This window comes from Rana temporaria, chromosome 5 (assembly GCF_905171775.1).
Source record: "Rana temporaria chromosome 5, aRanTem1.1, whole genome shotgun sequence".
In the NCBI taxonomy this organism is placed as follows: Eukaryota; Metazoa; Chordata; class Amphibia; order Anura; family Ranidae; genus Rana; species Rana temporaria.
Window position 1 is genome coordinate 89,263,215 of NC_053493.1, and position 21,290 is coordinate 89,284,504.

A 21,290-nucleotide genomic window follows, 5' to 3' on the forward strand; every position below is an offset into this window, starting at 1 on the left:
TCCCAACCTGCCTTGCCTCCCTTTCATGCAGTACAGTTTACACATGCATCAAATTTGGTAGTGCAGGTGCCAAACAGTGGTCAGCCCAGGAAAGTATGCTGAGATTTTTCAAAAGGCTATGTATGTACATATGTATGTGAGTGTGTATGTATGTATGTATGTGCCTGAATTTATGTATGTATATGTACGTACATATCAGTGCCGATCCTGACCTCCCTGGGGCCCTAAGCAAAATTCTGCTAAGATGCCCTCTACCTGACCCGTGATGCCGTGAGCTATGTAAACCATTAGCCTTGTGCCCAGTGCACACCATGCAGCCTTGTGCCCAGTGTACACCAAATGCAGCCTTGTGCCCACCATACACAGTCTTGTGCCCAGTGCCCACTAAGCAGCCTTGTGCCCACCATGCAGCCTTGTGTCCAGTGCACACCATACAGCCTTGTGCCCACCATGCAGCCTTGTGCCCAGTGCCCACCAAATGCAGCCTTGTGCTCACCAAATGCAGCCTTGTGCCCACCAATGCAGCCTTTTGCCCAGTGCCCACCATGCAGCCTTGTGCCCACCATGCAGCCTTGTGCCCAGTGCCCACCATGCAGCCTTGTGCCCAATGCCCACCATGATGCAGCCTTGTGCCCACCAATGCAGCCTTCTGCCCACCATTCAGCCTACCTGTGCAGGGGAGGAAAGGAGAGGAACAGGGAGCCGCCCGGATGATCAGCACGCAGCGCAGGGAACACAGCGATAACAGCTTTCATTTTAATTGCCGTGTTCCCGCCGCTCAATGTCATATACAGCCCCGCCCTCTGGCCAAGGGAACTTTGATTGACAGATCACCCGTCACCAGGATTGGACGGGTGATCTGTCTATCAAAGTTCCAGGACCAGGAGGAGGGCCTGTATCTGACAGCGAGCGGCCGGGAACACAGAAATTGAAATGAAAACTGTTATCGCTGTGTTCCCTGTGTGTGCTGCGCTCTAAACATCTGGGCGGCTCTCTCTCTTCCCCTCCACGATCGCTGAGAGAAGGACTCCCATTCCACCGGCACTGCCCCTGCATCCACGAGGGGTTGGCGGGGCCTCGAGTAATTTGCGGGGCCCTACGTAGCTTGTGCAGTGAGCGTATAGGGCGGATCGGCTCTGGTACGTATGTATGTATGTGTATAGTATACACGTGCATACATATATTTATATGAATATGTGTGTATGTTTGTATGTCTGTACGTTAGGGTATGTCCTTGTTTACATGGGCAGACTTAAGCATACACCCATGTAAAGGCCGTGTTTGCCCACAAAAGCATTGGATGCATAGGTGTTGCGTGCATTTCTGTGCAGGCAGTCCCATTCATGTCAATTGGGATGCAGCGGCTGCACTCACTCAGGCACTGTCTCCAATTTAACATCCATGTCGGTAAGGGTCCCCAAACACAGACAGTGTAGATTTGGAGACCCATACCCTGTCGGATTTCAGATTGTGAGCAATGGCTTTGTCCATGCTGCCGCTGTATCCCAACTGACAAGAATGGGTCTGCCTATACGAGGATATACTGAACACCGGTGCATTCTCATGTTCATGCAGGCAAAGTTTGCACGTGTGAACAAGCCCTAACAGTAACGTACAGACATACATACATACAGGCTGTTGACAGGCCGAGAGAGGCATTTATAACAGGGGTGCAGTGTACAGGGGGGCATGTATACTGGTGTGTAGAGAGGATGGGACAGTGTGTACAGCAGGTAAATTTAATATGGGAAAGTTCCCTGGTTGAGTTTTTTTTTTGTACAGTAAAACCTTGGATTGCAAGCATAATTTGTTCCAGAAACATGCTTGTAATCCAGCACTTGTATATAATTAAGCACTTGTATATCAAAGCAAATTTCCCCATAAGAAATAATAGAAACTCAAATGATTCGTTTCACAACCATTAATTCATAAATCCTTCAGTTTATAGTCCATATAAAAAGATTACAGCAATGTGATAGATTGTGTAACGATAAAATGTCCATCCACAAATGGCAGCCTCCACAAGGGGATTCAAAGAAAAATCCATCAGGAGCTACAGAGTAAAAAAGAGAAGAGAGGCGTCTCTAAGTGTAGCAATATGTTTCTAAATGTTGTACCTTCATCATTAAATGTAACCATATTGCTACACTTAGAGGCGCCTCTCTTCTCTTTTATACTCAGTTGTGACATGATGCTACTTGTATATCAAGACATCACTTGTATATCAAGTAAAAATTTATAAAAAAAATGCAATTAGCTTGTCTTGCAAAATGCTCTCAAACCAAGTTACTCTCAAACCAAGGTGTTAGTGTATCTAATCAGACGAAAAATATGTAGCATAATTTAGCCACCACTTTTTGCCATGGCATGCGGTAGGGCCCCAGTGCATTACTTTGCCCAGGGGCCCTGCTCGGAAATGCAACAGGACATGCTCAGAAATCTCTACAAAGTAGAAGATTAATCTGCCTCTTGTTCATGTGATCGTTTTAGAATTTCCCTTCAACTTTCTAACAGTGAACAACAAATAAAGAGGATGAAACTACCTAGTAGTAACTGTAATAAAAACATCAGAAAGACATGTTAAAGAAGCGATCGTTTTTTTATGTTTATTTATATGATCAAACACATGTTTTCAAACCAGCTTACTGATTCTAGAGAGGAGTCTCCCAACATTTTTATAAATCAAATTACAAATAATTAAAAGCATCATTAAATTTTATTACACTAGAATTTAAAACCCAATTAAAATCACCAACTATCTACAAATAAATAGAACACATCAATATTTAAACTATCTGTCACAGCCAGGCTTGGAGACAGTAACACAAGGTTGTGGAGAAGAGCACAATAAATTGGTAAACAGGAAGTGCAGAGATATGGCTTCAATCAGGAAGTTCATGATAGGAGCAATGGGTTCAAGGCTGACCAGAAACAAGAGACAAAGCAAGGCTGTCCAATGGATAAGGTGGGGAGCTGTCCAGCATCTCAGGTGGCACAATGAGAAGAAACACAGCCAGAAAGAGACACTTGACCTAAAGTGTTTGTAAAGTCACACTGTGACTTTACTGGCATCCCCTCTGGATTTTGCAGTTAGTAACTATAGTGTGTGTTTTAAAAAAATTAAAAGGTTAAATACCTTTTCTCACACCGCAGCTGTGCGGTCACGTGATCCCCCTCCGAACTTCCCCCCTGATCTATGCATAGCAGCAGGAGGGGCTGAGATTCCCCTGTGACGTCAGCCGGTCAGCAGAGGGTAGTCACATGACTGCACAGCGACAGTGTGGGAAAAGGTATTTAACCTTTCATTTTAAAAAAACACACACACTGTAGTTACTAACTGCACAATCCAGAGAGGATACAAGTGACAGGCATGGAGGGAGAGGAAGAGGGGAGAGATTTACAGCAGAGAGAGGGCTGACGGAGGCACGTAAACTGATCACGGTATCATGCCTCAGCAGCCATGATTACCAAAGTAAGCACAGACAGGGGGACACAGGAACAAGCAGGGTCAACCAGGTATTTTACAACATGGGAAGGGACACATTTCATGGCACATGCACTGTGCTATAGATCATGCAGCTGATGGAAACATCAGCTGCGGTGCCGACATCGCAGGACTCCAGGACAGGTAAGTGTCTGATTATTAAAAGTCAGGAGCTGCAGTATGTGCAGCTGCTGGCTTTTAATTTTTACAGCAGTGGGCGAACCTCCGCTTTAAAACAAGATTTGCAGAACCCTTGGCCTATCAAACCTAGGCACATTCATCCATCACTAATGACTATGATCTTGTTAGTCCTACCACAATTATTTACCAGAGGTATATGTTAAGTGTATATGTTTTAACTATTCCATTTATGAAATAAGAAGTAAAAGCAGAGACACAAATACTTACCTTGGTTCAAACGGTCTGACACCCATTAGGTCCCTCACCAGTGCCAGCATCTTCTCCCCTGGTTCTTATGGGTGACCGTCTTTGTCCATTTTTATTGGCTGGCGCAAGATGACCTCACTTCCTTGCAGGAGCAGGAGTGACATCATCCCAGCACACAGGTATGTGCTGCTCAGTGTACATTCCACAGAGGATTGGGAATAGGCTTTTTATTGCAGAAGAGACATTGCATATTTGTTTCTGCTATAAAAAGCCTGCATGTTTGCAATTTTTCTTTTTTTTATTTAGTTCCACTTTAAGCTGCATGATTATATCCATTAGATAAATTAAAACAAACAGCGGGACAAATATTTCACGAAAACACATCAGTTACCAAAAAACACTTTTAGACAGATTCCAACAGATTAGAACATCCCTGGTCTGGATACAAAATAATGAGATAGTTGATTGTGTATTAGTACATGTAAACAGAAATGCTCTAATAAAAGCAGAAGCAGTACAAACGGGTTTTAAAGAAATCCATTAAGCACTATTAGAACTGAAAATTGCCACAAATGTAACCCAATCCATATCAATTTATATTTAAAAAAATGTTTTAACTAACATTTTATGGCGAGCCTTGTCACTGTGGAAATATAGATAAAATTGTAGTTTGATTCTGTGTGTGGCCTCTTATTCACCAGTATGCCTGATACTGCTTTATTTGAGCTGCTAAGAGTAGGATACAGTTTCAGGTACTGGACTGCATGTAAGCCTCTTTTCCACTGCAAAGAAACCAGTAAATGGTGGTATTTAGTGATTTTAACGGCTCATTATTTTACCAGATCTGAGTTTTCTTTTAAAGGACCTATTATTGAAAACATTTTAAAAAATATGCAAATTTATTGTGTTTACATAAAGATCTATAAGTCAGTAAACTACAAAAACAGTAAAAGCTGCAGTTAACCTGGAATTTTGTTCTGAAAATTAAGAAAACTACAATTGTGGTGGTGCTCCCACCATGTTGCAAGGGTTAAATATTCATTTTTGCCTAGTAAAAGTAAAAGTTCTTTACTTACCCTTTTCCTCACCTCCTTTGCAACCAGCCTTCTTCTCTTCCCTCCAACTCTGCAGTTTGTGAGTGGGCCCTAAGCATCTTCACTTACAATGCAGGAAAGCTGGTCCTGCATTGTACATGATACCGCCAGCATGCGACTGACAGACTGCAGCTTTGGGAAACGGTTGCATGGAGATGAGGAGCCAGTGGGCAAGAGGAATAAGGTAAGTAAAAATGACATGCCCTTAGTTTCCTAATTTCCATGGAGTTCAGCTTTAAGTATGGTAAAAGAAATGTAAATACAGTATGGAGAAGTGATCAGTAGACACAATGAACATACGGTAATTCTTGAACAAGCATTTTAACTGATCACTAGGTTTTAGCACCAATTTGCTATGAAGTCTTGGCACAGAATATCTTTTGGTGTCACATTAGACAAACTCTTGTTCGTGCCAATGGGGAGGGTAGGAGAAGGAAAAAAATAATGATCAGGAAAGGGAAAGCGTTCCTTTCTATTGATTCTTACCCTTAAGGCCTCGTACACACGGGCAAACATGTACGATGAAAACGGTCCGCCGGACAGTTTTCAGCGTACATGCCCACCCGGAGATTTCTGTATGATGGCTGTACAGACCATCATACAGAAATCCGCGCGTACACGATACGCGGTGACGAGGCCGCGCCATCGCTGCGACGATGACGCGGCGACGTGCGCGGCCCTGGAAGTTCAATGCTTCCACGCATGCGTCAAAGTCATTCGACGCATGCGAGGGATGGCGGCCGCTCGGACATGTACGGTAAGTCTTTACAGACGACCGAACATGTCTGACGGGCAGGATTCCAGCGGGCATGTTTCTAAGCAAGTTTAGAAACATTTGCCCGCTCGAAAACGGTCTGGCGGGCAAATGTACGCTGGAATCCTGTCCGATCGGCCGTACACACGACCGAACATGTCTGCTGAAACTGGTCCGCGGACCAGTTTCAGCAGACATGTTCGGTCTTGTGTACGGGGCCTAATAGGCTCAGGCCTCGTACACACGACCGAGAATCTCGTCGTAAAAGAAACATAATTTTCCTCTACGAGTTTCTTGTCAGGCTTGTCGAGAATCTTGTCAAGCTTTCTTTGCGTACACACTGTCAAGACAAAATCTCGTTGTTCTCAAACACGGTGACGTACAACACGTATGACGGCACTATAAAGGGGAAGTTCGATTCCATTGGCGCCACCCTTGGGGCTACTTTTTCTAATCTTGTGTTGCCGCGTGTTAGTAAAAGTTTGGTGAGAGACGATTCGCGCTTTTCAGTCTGTTATTGCGTGACGAATGTGCTATCTCCATTACAAATGCTACTTTTACAGAAGGTGCGCTCCCGTCTCATACTTTTTTCTGAGCATGCGCGCGTTTCTAAACATACACACGAACGTGTTTCTAATCTTAAACCAGCCCGACGAGAAACACGATGAGGAAATTGAGACTACGGACGAGAAAATAAAGAACATGTTCTCTTTTTTTCTCGTCAAGATCCACCACAGTTTTATCGACGAAAAACATACACACGACCGCTTTCCTCTGCAAAAAAGCTCTGCCACCAATTTTCTTGATGGATTTTTTAGAGGAAAATGGTCGTGTGTACGAGGCCTCAGGCAATAGGCATCATGGACGGCCAACAAACCTAAAAAATATTCCCCATTTCAACCATATGCGGCCAGATCAGGTTCAAATGTCTGTAGGCACCTTAAAAGTACCACAGGCCCTCCACGCTAAAGGCTAACCTGACACTTTTAAAAACAGACCAAACCAAAAAAGTGGGAAAAAGTAACCATTTCCATTTCTTAATGTGACTCTAAAACAGAGCAGATGTGCCCCATAAGAGAACTTGTTTCACATTTACATCTCCAGCAGGTGGAGTGCTAAATCCTTGTTCCATTGCTACCAGTGCCACCGCTATCCAACACTTCTGGAATTGTATTTATATCCACTAAGCAATGTGGTCAATTCCATTGACCACTACATCAATACTCTGTCCTGTAATGACATAGCAGCTAGCAGAAGAAACCACAGCACCCAGTGGAGTCCAGTAATAAAATCAATTCTCACATTTTTTATAAATATTTCACACTGTGAAATAGAAAATCTGTGCAAAGCTCTTGTAAATGACACAGACTGATTTACTAAAGATAAGAATCTTCATCAAACAAACTGAGTTAATCGTCTCTTCAATTAAACAATCACGTGAATAGCCAATTTCTGTTTACTAATTTCCTCTGCACGACTGGGTATTTAAAGTGAACAGGAATTGTCTTTTTGCATAATTTGATAACTGAAATTAATATTTACAAAATTTATAAATCAGCCTTATTATTAAAAAAATTATCATTAAATTGCAAAATCTCAATGTGACGGAAATATAAAAAAACAAAATTTTTGCAAGCTTCTTTAAACATGGCACTTGATCCTCTATCCCTAAGCTAGTTCTAATCTTAAAATGTATACAGCTGCTAAAAATAGCAGATAGAAAGACCAGGACAAGGTGCGAAATAGCATCTCAGTTAACTCAGATCAACACCTACTTTTAGCTCCTAAAATGCAGACTTTTTGCCAGAATGGTGTTTCAGGTTAACTAAAGTTTTAGCAAGTCTCAGTCCACTCAAAATTGAAATTTCAAATTAAAGTAAATGCTGGTGTAAACTGAAAGCTAATAATGAGGCAGCAATGGATTTGAATAAAAGTAGCACTTTGTGATTCAAAATAAAAGACAATGGGGCTTATTTACTAAACTGAAGAATGCAAACTCTGGTGCAGCTGTGCATGGTAGCTACCGTATTTGCCGGCGTATAAGACGACTGGGTGTATAAGACGACTCCCTATTTTTTGGTTTTGGGATATACTCGCTGTATAAGACAACCCCCTTCCTACTAGTCTGTCTGGAAGTTGAGGGGTAGCCAAAACAACTGCTGACAGGAACAACCGCTGACAGTAACAGGCTTTTTTCAAATCTCACTGTGCCATTACATTACATGACATGCCTCACTGTGCCATTACATGACATGCCTCACTGTGCCATTACATTACATGCCTCACTGTGCCATTGCCTACCTCATTGTGCCATTATACATGCCTCACTGTGCCATTGCCGACCTCACTGTGCCATTGCCTGCCTCGACGATCTCCCTACCTTATCCTGTTTGCAGAGTTTGTCAGGCTGTGGGCATCCATTATTCAAAAGCCGCGCCTCCTCCCCAGGCTGTTCCGTGATAGGCGGAACACTCATTTTCCCAGCAGAGCCTCTGTTCAGTGTTCCGCCTATCACGGATGTCCTCTCGTCAGAGGCCGAGGATGAGAAGGCATCCGTGATAGGTGGAACACTGAACAGAGGCTCTGCTGGGAAAATAAGTGTTCCGCCTATCACGGAACAGCCTGAGGAGGAGGCACGCCTTTTGAATAATGGATGCCCGCAGTCTGACAGACAGGTACCGGCGTATAATTCGACCCCCCGAGTTTTGAGGCATTTTTTACATACAAAAGGTCGTCTTATACGCCGGAAAATACGGTAATGAACTTGTAACTTTAGCTTGTTCAATTAGGCTTTGACTAAAAAAATGGAAGCTGATTGGTTTCTATGCACAGCGGCATCAGATCTTGTACTCTCCAGTTTTAGTAAATTGACCCCCAATGAATATTCCCCCCCCCCCCCGCATATTACCTCCTTCACCACTCAGCAGCTTCTGATAGGCTATATCATAAGCCCCTAGCAATGCATATGATAAACGCCGCCAAGCTTTGTAAGAGAATGGTTCCAGAAAATTGCCAATATAGCTGAGATGGAAGAATTGATCCATATATGCCATGACAAACTTTCTAAATTTACAACCACATAGGCATGCTGATTGCATTTCCAGACAACAACCACATATCACAATTAGGGATGAGCCGAACACCCCCCTGTTCGATTCGCACCAGAACCTGCAAACACACCAAATGTTCGTGTGAACTTTAGAACCCCGTTAAAGTCTATGGGACTTGAACGTTTGAAATCTAAAGTGCTCATTTTAAAGGCTAATATGCAAGTTATTGTCCTAAAAAGTGTTTGGGGACCTGTGTCCTGCCCCAGGGGACATGTATCAATGCAAAAAAAAAAGTTTTAAAAACTGCATTTTTTTCAGGAGCAGTGAATTTAATAATGCTTAAAGTGAAACAATAAAAGTGAAATATTCCTTTAAATTTCGTACCTAGGGGGGTGTAAAGTATGCCTGTGAAATACTGCATGTTTCCCGTACTTAGAACTGTCTCTGCACAAAGTGTAATTTCTGAAGGAAAAAAAGTAATTTAAAAATGACTCACGGGTATAATGAATTGTCGGCTCCCGACAATTCAGAGAGAATTCATTGATAAAAAAAAAAAGCGTGGGGGTCCCCCCAAATTCAATTACCAGGCCCTTCAGGTCTGGTATGGATATTAAGGGGAACCCCGCGTCAAATTTAAAAAAAAAACACATGGGATTGCTCCCAAATATCCATTCCAGACCGTTCAGGTCTGGTGTGGATTTTAAGGGGAACTCCACCCCAAATAAAAAAAAATGGCGTTGAGTTCCCCCAAAATTCCACACCAGACCCCTTATCCGAGCACGTAATCTGGCCGGCCGCAGAAAAGAGGGGGGGCGAGAGAGCGTCCCCCCTCCTGAACTGTACCAGGCCACATGCCCTCAACATGGGGAGGATGTCCCCATGTTGATGGGGACAAGGGCCTCATTCCCACAACCCTGGCCGGTGGTTGTGGGGGTCTGCGGGCGAGGGGCTTATCAGAATCTGGAAGACCCCTTTAACAAAGGGGACCCCCAGATCCTGCCCCCCCTATGTAGATTAGTAATAGGGTAAAAAAATAATTAAATCCAGCGGTGGTAATCCACTCTGGATCTCCGCTCCAACATTGTCAGTATCCAGCGACGAGTGATCTCCTCTACGATCCAGCGATGAGAAGATCACCCAGGTCCGGGATCCAGAGCGCAGCATCGCCGGCCGCCTGTCTCAACCGGAGACAGCCCGGCGAATGACGTGGCTGGAGCTAGTGACAGTTCTTATATAGGTGAGGCGGGGCCATTTTTTTTTAAATTTGGGATGGAGTTCCCCTTAAAATCCACACCAGACCTCAAGGGTCTGGTATGGATATATGGGGGAAACCCCACGGCATTTTTTTTTAAATTGATGGTGGGGTTCTCCTTAATATCCAATTTTGGGGGACCGCCACGCTTTTATTTATTTTTTTATGAATGAATTCTCTCTAAATTGCCGAGAGCCGACAATTCATTATAGCCGCGAGTCATTTTTAAATGACTTTTTTTTTCTTCCGAAATGACACTTTGTGCAGAGACAGTTCTAAGTACGGGAAACGTGTGCTATTTCACAGGCATACTTTACACCCCCCCCTAGGTATGAAATTTAAATGAATATTTCACTTTTATTGTTTCACTTTAAGCATTATTAAATTCACTGCTCCCGAAAAAACTGCAGTTTTTAAAACTTTTTTTTGCATTGATACATGTCCCCTGGGGCAGGACCCAGGTCCCCAAACATTTTTAGGACAATAACTTGCATATTAGCCTTTAAAATTAGCACTTTAGATTTCTCCCATAGACTTTAACAGGGTGTTCTGCGGCTTTTCGAATTTGACTTGAACACCCCAAATTGTTTGTTGTTCGCCGAACAGGCGAACAGGCAATGTTCGAGTCGAACATTTGTTCAACTCGAACTCGAAGCTAATCCCTAATCACAATCTTATCTCTTTTGCATTATGAGGTCATAACAGAGCACTGTATGTAAAGTAAAAGTTCAAGGTGTCTAGCTGTCGTACCTGGGATATCCGACATGGAGAGGAGAGTATGTGGACTGTGTGCCCCTGCATTCTGTTGACCCATTTAATGTTCACCCCCGTTTCCTTCTGCCGCTTTTTTTTTTTGCAATTGTATTTTTATTGTTTCCAATAAAGAACAACAGTTTACAAAAAGAGATTTACAAAATACATAAAGCATAAAACATAAAAACAAAAACATAGGAGTGAAGACTCTGCAGTCAGAACATAAAACATAATTGCAAATATCATTGTATAAAGCCTAAGCACATAGTTTAGGGTATGAGTGGCATTCTCAGCTGGATACATTAGGATATAAAAGGGAGAACAGGGATTTCAAATAAACCTCAAAGATAATAGAAAGGGTCAATCAAAAGTTATGCAAACCAAAGAGGCAGAAATCAGGGTGACTGGTCCCCTTATTTAGAATGATCCCAGAGTTTCCAGATTTTGCTAAATTGATGAACAACATCATGTACAGTGGCGGTAAGATATTCCATTCTCCAAATTTCAGCTATGAGTTGCAATAAATGTGGTTGAGACATGGGCAGGAAGACAGCAAGCTCAATGGGATAGCTCTCTTAGCGGCCAAGAGGATATGCAAAATCAAACATTTAACCAGTTTTGCAATACCAGGGAAGGGAAGCCCCAGTAAATAATGGATAGGGTCAAGTGGAAGAGGCATACCCACCACCCTCTAAAGCAATAACATTACATCAGACTAGAAAGGCTGAATAAGGGGACACAGCCAAAATATATGGAAATGTCATCCTGCCTCTAGACGGCAACGCCAACACATGGCTGAATGAGAAGGATCCAGATGATGTATGACTTCTGGGGCCCTATACCAAATCATTAATATCTTTACAGCAGTCTCTCTCTGCACCCCACATTTAGAGGATTTAAAGGTATAGGACCAGATTTTGTCTCACAACTGTAAAGTAATAGGTCGCTGCAAGAGGCTCCTCCACTTTACTCATATAAAAGTGGGTGTCTTCCATAACTGGGGTTGCTTCATAAAAGATATAATAAATGTAAGACACTAAATGTAATTGATGTGGGCTTTTAGCCCACAGTGCTCCAAAAGTGTATGTTTATCTAAAGGGAGGGATGTAGAAATGGTTTGGAAAATATGCTTAACCTCCTTACCCCTTTTAACACCCTCTCCACTACACTTACCAATCCCCCTACCTCACCAGACCATGTTTTTTTTTTTCTTTTTCATTTGCCAGTCCAGGGCAGTCCAGATTTCTGTCAGTTGCATTGTCTCATACCCACTTTTGGCACTGGGCATGCTGACAGACACATTTTAGGGCCATGAAGTCAAATTAGCATACTGTAACCCCTGGAGTTGGCAACCCATTACGATTACTGATTAATCTTTTTGATACGCTGTATTTCTTTTAAAAATTCTTCTTGGCTCTTCCGACTTGCCAACACAATACTGTTGCTCAACACATACATCACCTTGATTACCATACTGTACTGGTTGTATATTTATATTCATACCTAATGTGTTTATCATCCTGTGTTTTGAAAATGTTCTACTTTTTGTACTGTAACCTCTTGATGTTACCATAAAGCTTTTATGGAACAAAACAAAATAATAGATAATTGGGGCATTTATCAAAACTGTATTATTGTTTGCAGTTGTTTAACATATTTTGCTTCTTTTAGGCCTCATGAGCATCCTATGTATCCATTCACATTAGGATGTTTAGAGGCATATTTTAAGCTCATCATTTAGAGGCAAGAAAAATACCCTTCTTTTAAATTTTTGATTGGATCGTTCTGGCAGAAAAAAAAGCTAAACACTTCTAAACGCGTCTAAACATGTATACAAAAACACGCTATATGAGTTTTTTTCTGCCAAGGAAAATGTAGTTTTCTGAAGTCCAGTGTGCATGGAGCCTTACATGCATTTGGAATTTTTTCTTTCAGCCTGTCGCGGTACCTCTATGTTCGCCTACTGCATAGGTGCTCAACCTGCGGCCCTCCAGCTGTTGCAGAACTACAAGTCCCATGAGGCATTGCAAGGCTGACAGTTACAAGCATGACTCCCAAAGGCAGAGGCATGATGGGACTTGTAGTTTTGCAACAACTGGAGGGCCACAGGTTGAGCACCCATGGCCTACTGTATGTGTCTAGGGGAGTCGCTCGTGTGAACAAAGCCTCAGGCCCCGTACACACGACCAGTTTCCTCGGCAGAATTCAGCTTCCGACCGAGTTTCTGGCTGAATTCTGCCGAGAAACCCGGCCGCGTGTACACTTTCGGCCGAGGAAGCCGACGAGGACCTCGGCGAGGTAATAGAGAACATGTTCTCTATTTCCTCGTTGTTCTATGGGAGCTCTCGCCCCGCCGAGCTCCTCGGCGGCTTCAGTGCTGAACTGGCCGAGGAACTCGATGTGTTTGGCACGTCGAGTTCCTCGGCCGTGTGTACGAGGCCTAAAGCTCTTCTAAAACACATATGCTCAGTTTGAACTTTACCATTCTGTTACCTTACATAAAAGTATAACTAATGTAATATTTTAATCAGCAGACTTTGCCAATTATATTTTGTGGTAAATGTATGGTGGTGTGTAAATAATAGATTTTAGGGAAAATACAATTTTCTATGTATTTACTATTTTTCTCCCAACAAAGACCAATGAACTAAGTGTACAGTATGCATCCAAATTTGCCACCAGATTAATCACTTCAGCTCTAGAAGGTTTTTCCCCCTTAATGACCAGGCCATTTTTTGCGATACGGCACTGCGTTATTTTAACTGACAACTGCGCAGTCGTGCGACGCTGTACCCAAATAATATGTATGTTATTTTTTCCCACAAATAGAGCTTTCTTTTGGTAGTATTTGATCACCTCTGCCGTTTTAATTTTTTTGCGCTATAAACAAAAAAGACCAACAATTTGGAAAAAAACGAAAAACTATATTTTTTGCTATATTTATACTTTCTGCTATAAAACACATCCCAAAAAAAGGTAAAAAATCTACTATATTGCATTAGAATAGACTTCAAATGCTAAAAGATATGCTGTGAGGAACCGAAACATCAAACAAATGAAAACAAAATGCTCTAGGACTCAAGTGGATTGATGGAGATAAATACCCAGAAACCCAAGTGATTTAAAATGGCTCTACTTCCACTTACTCCCACTTTAATATGTAAGCAGTATATTGAATGCAAATGTTGTCCCACCCAAATTATACCCTTTAGTTAGTACATGAAAAAGGTAAAGTGGAGAATTCTGTGGCGCAATGACTTCTGACTTCTGCTGTTAAATAAATGCATTTTACCTTCTACTAATCATCCTTTTAGTATAGCTTGGCTATGCATTTATATGATAATAATGTATTTAAAAGCCCCATAAGAAGCCGGTTTACCAATCATACAACATATGCACCGTTCTATAGTTGCAGTTCTATAAGTAAGCATACACATAGTGAAGTTTATAGTTTCACCATTACATACCTCCCAACTTTTTGAGATGGTAATGAGGGACACTTATTAGTAAAAGTATGTAAGCATAGGACACCTCCCCTTACCATGCACCCTTAAAGTGGCTGTAAACCTAGTTACACCACGTTTACCTACAGGCAAGCCTATAATAAGGCTTACCTGTATGTACTTAATGAAGTATCTCCTAAACTTGCACGGTTTAGGAGATATTTACCATATATTCTCTTGCGCCGATGTCATCGGTGCACGCTCACTGAAGAAAGGGCACAATTCTATAGGGCCCGTGTTGCGCCCAGCAGCTCCCACGCGCATGCAATGGGATGACAAATTTGGATGACCAATTTTGCTCTGGGAAACACTTTTTGAAAGATAAATAGTGCTTTTTATATACAACTATATAGATCAGACAAACATGAGGGACAAATGAGGAGGGAAGAGGAAGGGAGGGACTGCTCCAAATCAGGGACAGTCCCTCGAAATCAGGGACAGTTGGGAGCTATGCCATCACTCACCAGAACGTTCTGCCCAGCTGAACCAAGGGTTGTGTACCAAGATCACAATGGATCCACAGCAAAGTTGAGAAGCAACCCCACCCCAATATAAGTGTAAAATTAGTGAAGATACCCCTACTAATCCATCATAAAGTACATGCAGGGAATCTATAGTCATTATAGTTAGGGGGCTTTATTTGTATTGAAGAACTAACAAAGGTATCTCCCCAGGTGACTACAGTACTGTATGCTGCCAACTGCAAACTGATTAGATGCAGTCACTGTTCCACTGGCAATTTTTCACCTGGTGCCCTTAATTAAAGTTTGCCATGTCAGGTGGTGACAACAGGGTCACACGCCTCTTGAATTTTGAGCTGTGTATGGCTAGCATTAGTAACATGAACAGTCTTTGCATCCTGCTAGCACTACTTACCCTGAATTGTAACTGCTTGCCCTGATTTTTTTTAAGTGTAAACATTTCTTGTAAGTCTTGTGATGCAAGAAATATTACTTTTTGTCCTTCTGACCATAAATGGGTGCCATAACATTAACTGTATATTTTAAGTCTACTTTTGTGGCCAAAACATACTTTTGCGATAGGGTGGTAATGCATGGTAATTCACAGTATGTGCATTAGTGTATTGCAGTGCCCTTTATTTTGACTGGCACCCTAATGCACAAAGGAAATGCAGCTCTGACACACACACATTTTAGTGCACCACAACGCACTTCTGTAGGTTGTTATGTACTGCATAAAAAAAACTGCATGCCCATTTTTTAATCCATTCCTGTGAGCTTGCAGGCCATTTAAAATGAATGCCTTAGTTCTAATTTGGATAACGTGGAGGTTAGATTTCTATTGTGATCTATGTCTCAACTGGAGAGATTTACCTTCAATATTTGTACTGGGGACCATTGTTACTGTGAGAGGGAATCAAAAATGTTGTTGATGTCACTGGAACACGAGTAGATGGGTTAAAATCTAATAAGGAAATGTGTTCCAATGAAAACGCTCAGGCCTCGTACACACAACCGTTTTCCTTGACAGAATCCATCAAGAAACTTGGTGGCATAGCTTTTTTGCAGAGGAAAACGGTCGTGTGTATGTTTTTCGTCGAGAAAACTGTCATGGATCTCGACGAGAAAAAAGAGAACAAGTTCTCTTTTTCCTTGTCGGGAGTCTCAATTTCCTCGTCGTGTTTCTCGTCGGGCTTAGAAACCCGTGCATGCTCAGAATAAAGTATGAGACGGGAGCGCACCTTCGGTAAAAGTAGCGTTCGTAATGGAGATAGCACATTTGTCACGCTGTAACAGACTGAAAAGCACGAATCGTCTCTTACCAAACTTTTACTTAACACGCAGTAACATGAGATTAGCAAAAGCAGCCCCAAGGGTTGTGCCAGTGGAATCAAACTTCCCCTTTATAGTGCCGTCGTCCGTGTTGTACGTCACCGCGTTTGAGAACAACGAGATTTTGTCTTGACAGTGTGTATGCAAAGAAAGCTTGTCAAGATTCTCGACAAGCCTGACAAGGAACTCGTCAAGGAAAACAATGTTTCTTTTACAACGAGTTTCTCGGTCGTGTGTACGAGGCCTCAGAGATGGGATTTTCCATACATTTTTACAGATTTCCACTTACTTTCTATTGTGTCTCCAAAGAGATATCAGTTAGGAGGATCAGCCACGGTGTATCAAAAGTTAGAAAAACTTTATTGAAAAATCAACAATGAGATTGGTCCACTATAGGTAGGATAGCACCATTATAGTGGAGACACCCCCCCCCCCAGCACACCCAGATAAAAACACATATAGAAAAAAATGACAACTTTGTCACAATATGGTGCCAATCTCGGGGCCCCACACACACACCCTTGCATAACCAGCTATGGAAAGATTGGAGTTGCACAAAATGACTTATCCAAAATGGAAAGGTGATAGGAATTCTAAAAGTCTGTGATACCATGCTCTACAACTGGCATGTCCATTAGAAGGGCTTGTGCAATAATTGTGTAGATAGGTTACATGGTCGAGTATGTATGTCACCCAGGATTGTAAGGCACACAAGAGTAGGGCGTCCTGAACCGGTTATCCAGGATACATATACCAGCTAATTGGCTGAGCTCTAAATATACAAATACACCAAAAAGGAAAACTCTGCGCTCCTGAAAGTTCACCAATTATAAATCCACTTAATGTTTGTGAAGAAAAAAACATACATTAACACTTTAATTTTCGGAAGATCCAGTCCTTTATATGGTTAAAAAAGGGAAAGTTTCCACAATGTACACAATATAATAAAAAAAAAGTATAAAAAAAACTTTCCAAATGTCTGCATCAGACCAGCACCCTCTTCAGACTTCAAATGGTTAAAGCTTGCGGTTTTAGTTTGTGGGCTGTCTAGCAAGACATCATTAGTGCAAATGGTGAGCACAGTACATTACCCAGCCAGATGTAAACATCGATCGAATGTCCTTCTCCTGGCTGATGTAACAATGTCCGGGATCCTAGGCTCTCTCCTATGCGGGTCTGGAAGCTTCACAGACCCGATAAATGTGACTGCTGGAGACACAGGGTGGATCAGCCTATCAGAAAGGACGCTCTCCCTGGGTGAACATGCAAGCGTCCCACTTCTGAGACGCTGTCTCAGTAAACCAGCTGTACTGCAGGGAGAAGTTTAAGCGCCCTCCAGTGGGCAAAATGCAGTATGCGCTTGTTGAAAAATCAACAGCGTTGCATGGCGATTAAAATAATCAGATATAAAAGTTCTTATGCATGAATAGGATCTTCCATCATAAAAGGGGGATATTAAGAGGGGTCCTAGACGACACGTTTCGCCCTTACAAGAGCTTTGTCACAGTCAATAGGACCTAGCTAGGTCAAGCTAGGTCCTATTGACTGTGACAAAGCTCTTGTAAGGGCGAAACGCGTCGTCTAGGACCCCTCTTAATATCCCCCTTTTATGATGGAAGATCCTATTCATGCATAAGAACTTTTATATCCGATTATTTTAATCGCCATGCAACGCTGTTGATTTTTCAACAAGCGCATACTGCATTTTGCCCACTGGAGGGCGCCTAAACTTCTCCCTGCAGTACAGCTGGTTTACTGAGACAGCGTCTCAGAAGTGGGACGCTTGCATGTTCACCCAGGGAGAGCGTCCTTTCTGATAGGCTGATCCACCCTGTGTCTCCAGCAGTCACATTTATCGGGTCTGTGAAGCTTCCAGACCCGCATAGGAGAGAGCCTAGGATCCCGGACATTGTTACATCAGCCAGGAGAAGGACATTCGATCGATGTTTACATCTGGCTGGGTAATGTACTGTGCTCACCATTTGCACTAATGATGTCTTGCTAGACAGCCCACAAACTAAAACCGCAAGCTTTAACCATTTGAAGTCTGAAGAGGGTGCTGGTCTGATGCAGACATTTGGAAAGTTTTTTTTATACTTTTTTTTTATTATATTGTGTACATTGTGGAAACTTTCCCTTTTTTAACCATATAAACGACTGGATCTTCCGAAAATTAAAGTGTTAATGTATGTTTTTTTCTTCACAAACATTAAGTGGATTTATAATTGGTGAACTTTCAGGAGCGCAGAGTTTTCCTTTTTGGTGTATTTGTGTATTTGTGGTACTTCAGGGTATCCGGATCTCTGCAGCACAGACTGTTCTCAGCCCATACGAGGGTTTCAAGTATTTCATGGGATATTGGTTATTTCCCATTGAGCGCCAGTGATTTTTTTGTATCAATATTGAGCTCTAAATATACCAGTGTTCTTACAGCATGAAAAGAGAAAACTCTCTTAATTTACGAAAGACAGTTCAATCCAGTCATATATAGAAATAGCTGTCAGTATGGCATGCTGAATACGCCTTAGTAAACTTTTCAGTCCAGTATTGAAGGGGTATAACATATCACTGGGAGCTCGACTGAGGAGTTTATCAAGGAAGAGAGGGGGGGGTGCCTGAGGGCTCTCACCACTCCTTGATATTAGCTAAGATGAAGATAGTATGGGCATACCCTTCCTTTATGGATGCTACAGTCAGTGAGTAGATAAATCCTTGTCGGCTATCTGTCAAGTAACAGCTAGATGCTGGACATATGGTCAGACGTACACCATGTCAGGAGGCCCATAAGTGAGTGTGGAGGAAGCGCATGGTCACGTGTGAGAAACACGTTGACGTAGGCAGAGCCATTTCCGCCCTGCACCATGCATTCCAACAAGTGTGTGGCGTAACATCGAGCCACCTCTTCTGCATGGACTGACTGGACAAGCCTGCTCCACACTCACTCACGGGCCTCCTGACTTGGCGTATCTACATCTGACAGGATGTCCAGCATCTAGCTGTTACTTGACAGATAGCCAACGTAACAACACAATACTTTCTATTGTGACCATAGGGCAGAAATTGCAAGAGAATGTCCATCAAGGGAACGCAGGCAGTAATAAAAACCTGACGGAGGCTCTTACCGATTCTTGAAATTTTAAAACTAAAAAAAGGAAGTTTGGCTGCATTTCGTCTATCACATAATGAAGCACAGGTATGAACATTTAAAACTCTCCAGTCACATTTGACTGGAGAGAGAGAGGAACCAACTTGTTTTCTCTGAAAATAAAAATGTATATAGTCTGCTGTCTGAAATACAAAAAATCACATTCTTGGGGTCCAGTTTCTGACTGGGAAGGATGTGGGTGGGGGGAGTTCTATGTTTCTTCTATACCTTGGTAGGATTAGTGCATAGTTTATTTTCCTGTTGTATATTTTATCTCTTTTCAATCAAAATGTTTGCTTGTATATAGGTCCTGTGTAACTTTCTTTAACCATTTAAGACCCGTACCTTCGGCACTGCTTCGCTTTAACTGACAATTGCGCGGTCGTGCAACGTGGCTCCCAAACAAAATTGGCGTCCTTTTTTCCCACAAATAGAGCTTTCTTTTGGTGGTATTTGATCACCTCTGCGTTTTTTATTTTTTTGCGCTATAAACAAAAATAAAGCGTCAATTTTGAAAAAAATTCAATATTTTTTACTTTTTGCTATAATAAATATCCCACAAAAATATATAAAAAACTTTTTTTTTCCTCAGTTTAGGCTGATACGTATTCTTCTACCTATTTTTGGTAAAATAAATCGCAATAAGCGTTAATCTATTGGTTTGCACAAAATTTATATTGTTTACAAAATAGGGGATAGTTTTATTGCATTTTTATAAAAAAAAATTTTTTTTTACTACTAATGGCGGCGATCAGCGATTTTTTTCGTGACTGCGACATTATGGTGGACACTTCGGACAATTTTGACACATTTTTGGGACCATTGTCATTTTCACAGCAAAAAATGCATTAAAAATACATTGTTTACTGTGAAAATGACAATTACAGTTTGGGAGTTAACCACAAGGGGGCGCTGAAGGGGTTAAGTGTGACCTCATCTGTGTTTCTAACTGTAGGGGGGTGTGGCTGTAGGTGTGACATCATTGATTGTGTTTCCCTATAAAAGGGAACACACGATCAATAACGGCACCACAGTGAAGAACGGGGAAGCTGTGTTTACACACAGCTCTCCCCGTTCTTCAGCTCCGGGGACCGATCGCGGAACTCCACGGTCACGGAGCTTCAGACCGGGTCGCGTGCGCGACCCCACGGCAGGGCTTAAAGGGCCACATAAAGTATAACAAAATGTTAGTGGAGAGGAATTATAATACCTATTAGGTCTGTGTCCCTATTAGAGAGATTCACCCTCTCTATTTGTCCAGTTTACCGTTATCATTGAAAGTATAAGAAAATCACACATTTTGGGTTGTCCCCGGAAAAGTAATAGATGGGAATTATTTCAATGAGGACACTATGACTGGTGACCTGGGGGGCCCCAGAGGACTCTCTTAATTTGCTGGGATTTCCTCTCACTTCCTGTTTTGACTATCGGACAAGAGGTGAAGTTAAACCTCCCCAGTGGCACACAGATGTAAAAAAAAAACAACCTGAGAGGGGTTATAACTCTCCCTTACTCTATCCAAAATAAAATAAAAAATGTTGCCAGTTTTAAGTGCTCAATGATTGATTGATTGATGGGTTTCAGGGTTTCCAAAAGATAAAAAGAAAGAGTGAGAGTAGTAATAGTGGTAAAAAGTAAAGTACTGTAGTTACTAGTAGCAGTCGAAGTAGTAGTTGTAGTAGTAGTTAAGTGAGCAGAATTAAAATTGTTTTGTTTAACTTGCACAAGATGATTGTTTTTATTTTTTATTTATTTTGCGATAAATGTCCATTACTTCAGATTTCAAGAAAATAAAGTACATATATTCATTGCATGCAAAGTTGTGTTTATGGGTATATTTCTATGGAGGGGTCCATCGCATTCATCAGATTCCTAAAGGGGTCTGTGACTTAAAAAAGGATAAGAACCACTGCTCTAAAGTCTACATAAATCCATAGAGAAATAGTGAGTCTACTATTGTCTGCACCAACCCTGTAGATGACTGGTTTAGCTAATATTTTAACTACTAGAGAAAGCAGATTTTGTGGTTGTAAAATTTTAATCTACTACCCTGTTAACTAGTAAAATGTGTTCTA

General features: G+C 41.9%; 1 protein-coding gene across 3 annotated transcripts in view; it reads right to left on the minus strand.

The window, feature by feature from the left end:
- Positions 1-21,290, minus strand: part of HDAC9 (histone deacetylase 9) — an 821,625-nt gene that overhangs the window by 421,727 nt on the left and 378,608 nt on the right. The gene's annotated exons all lie outside the window — the stretch shown is intronic.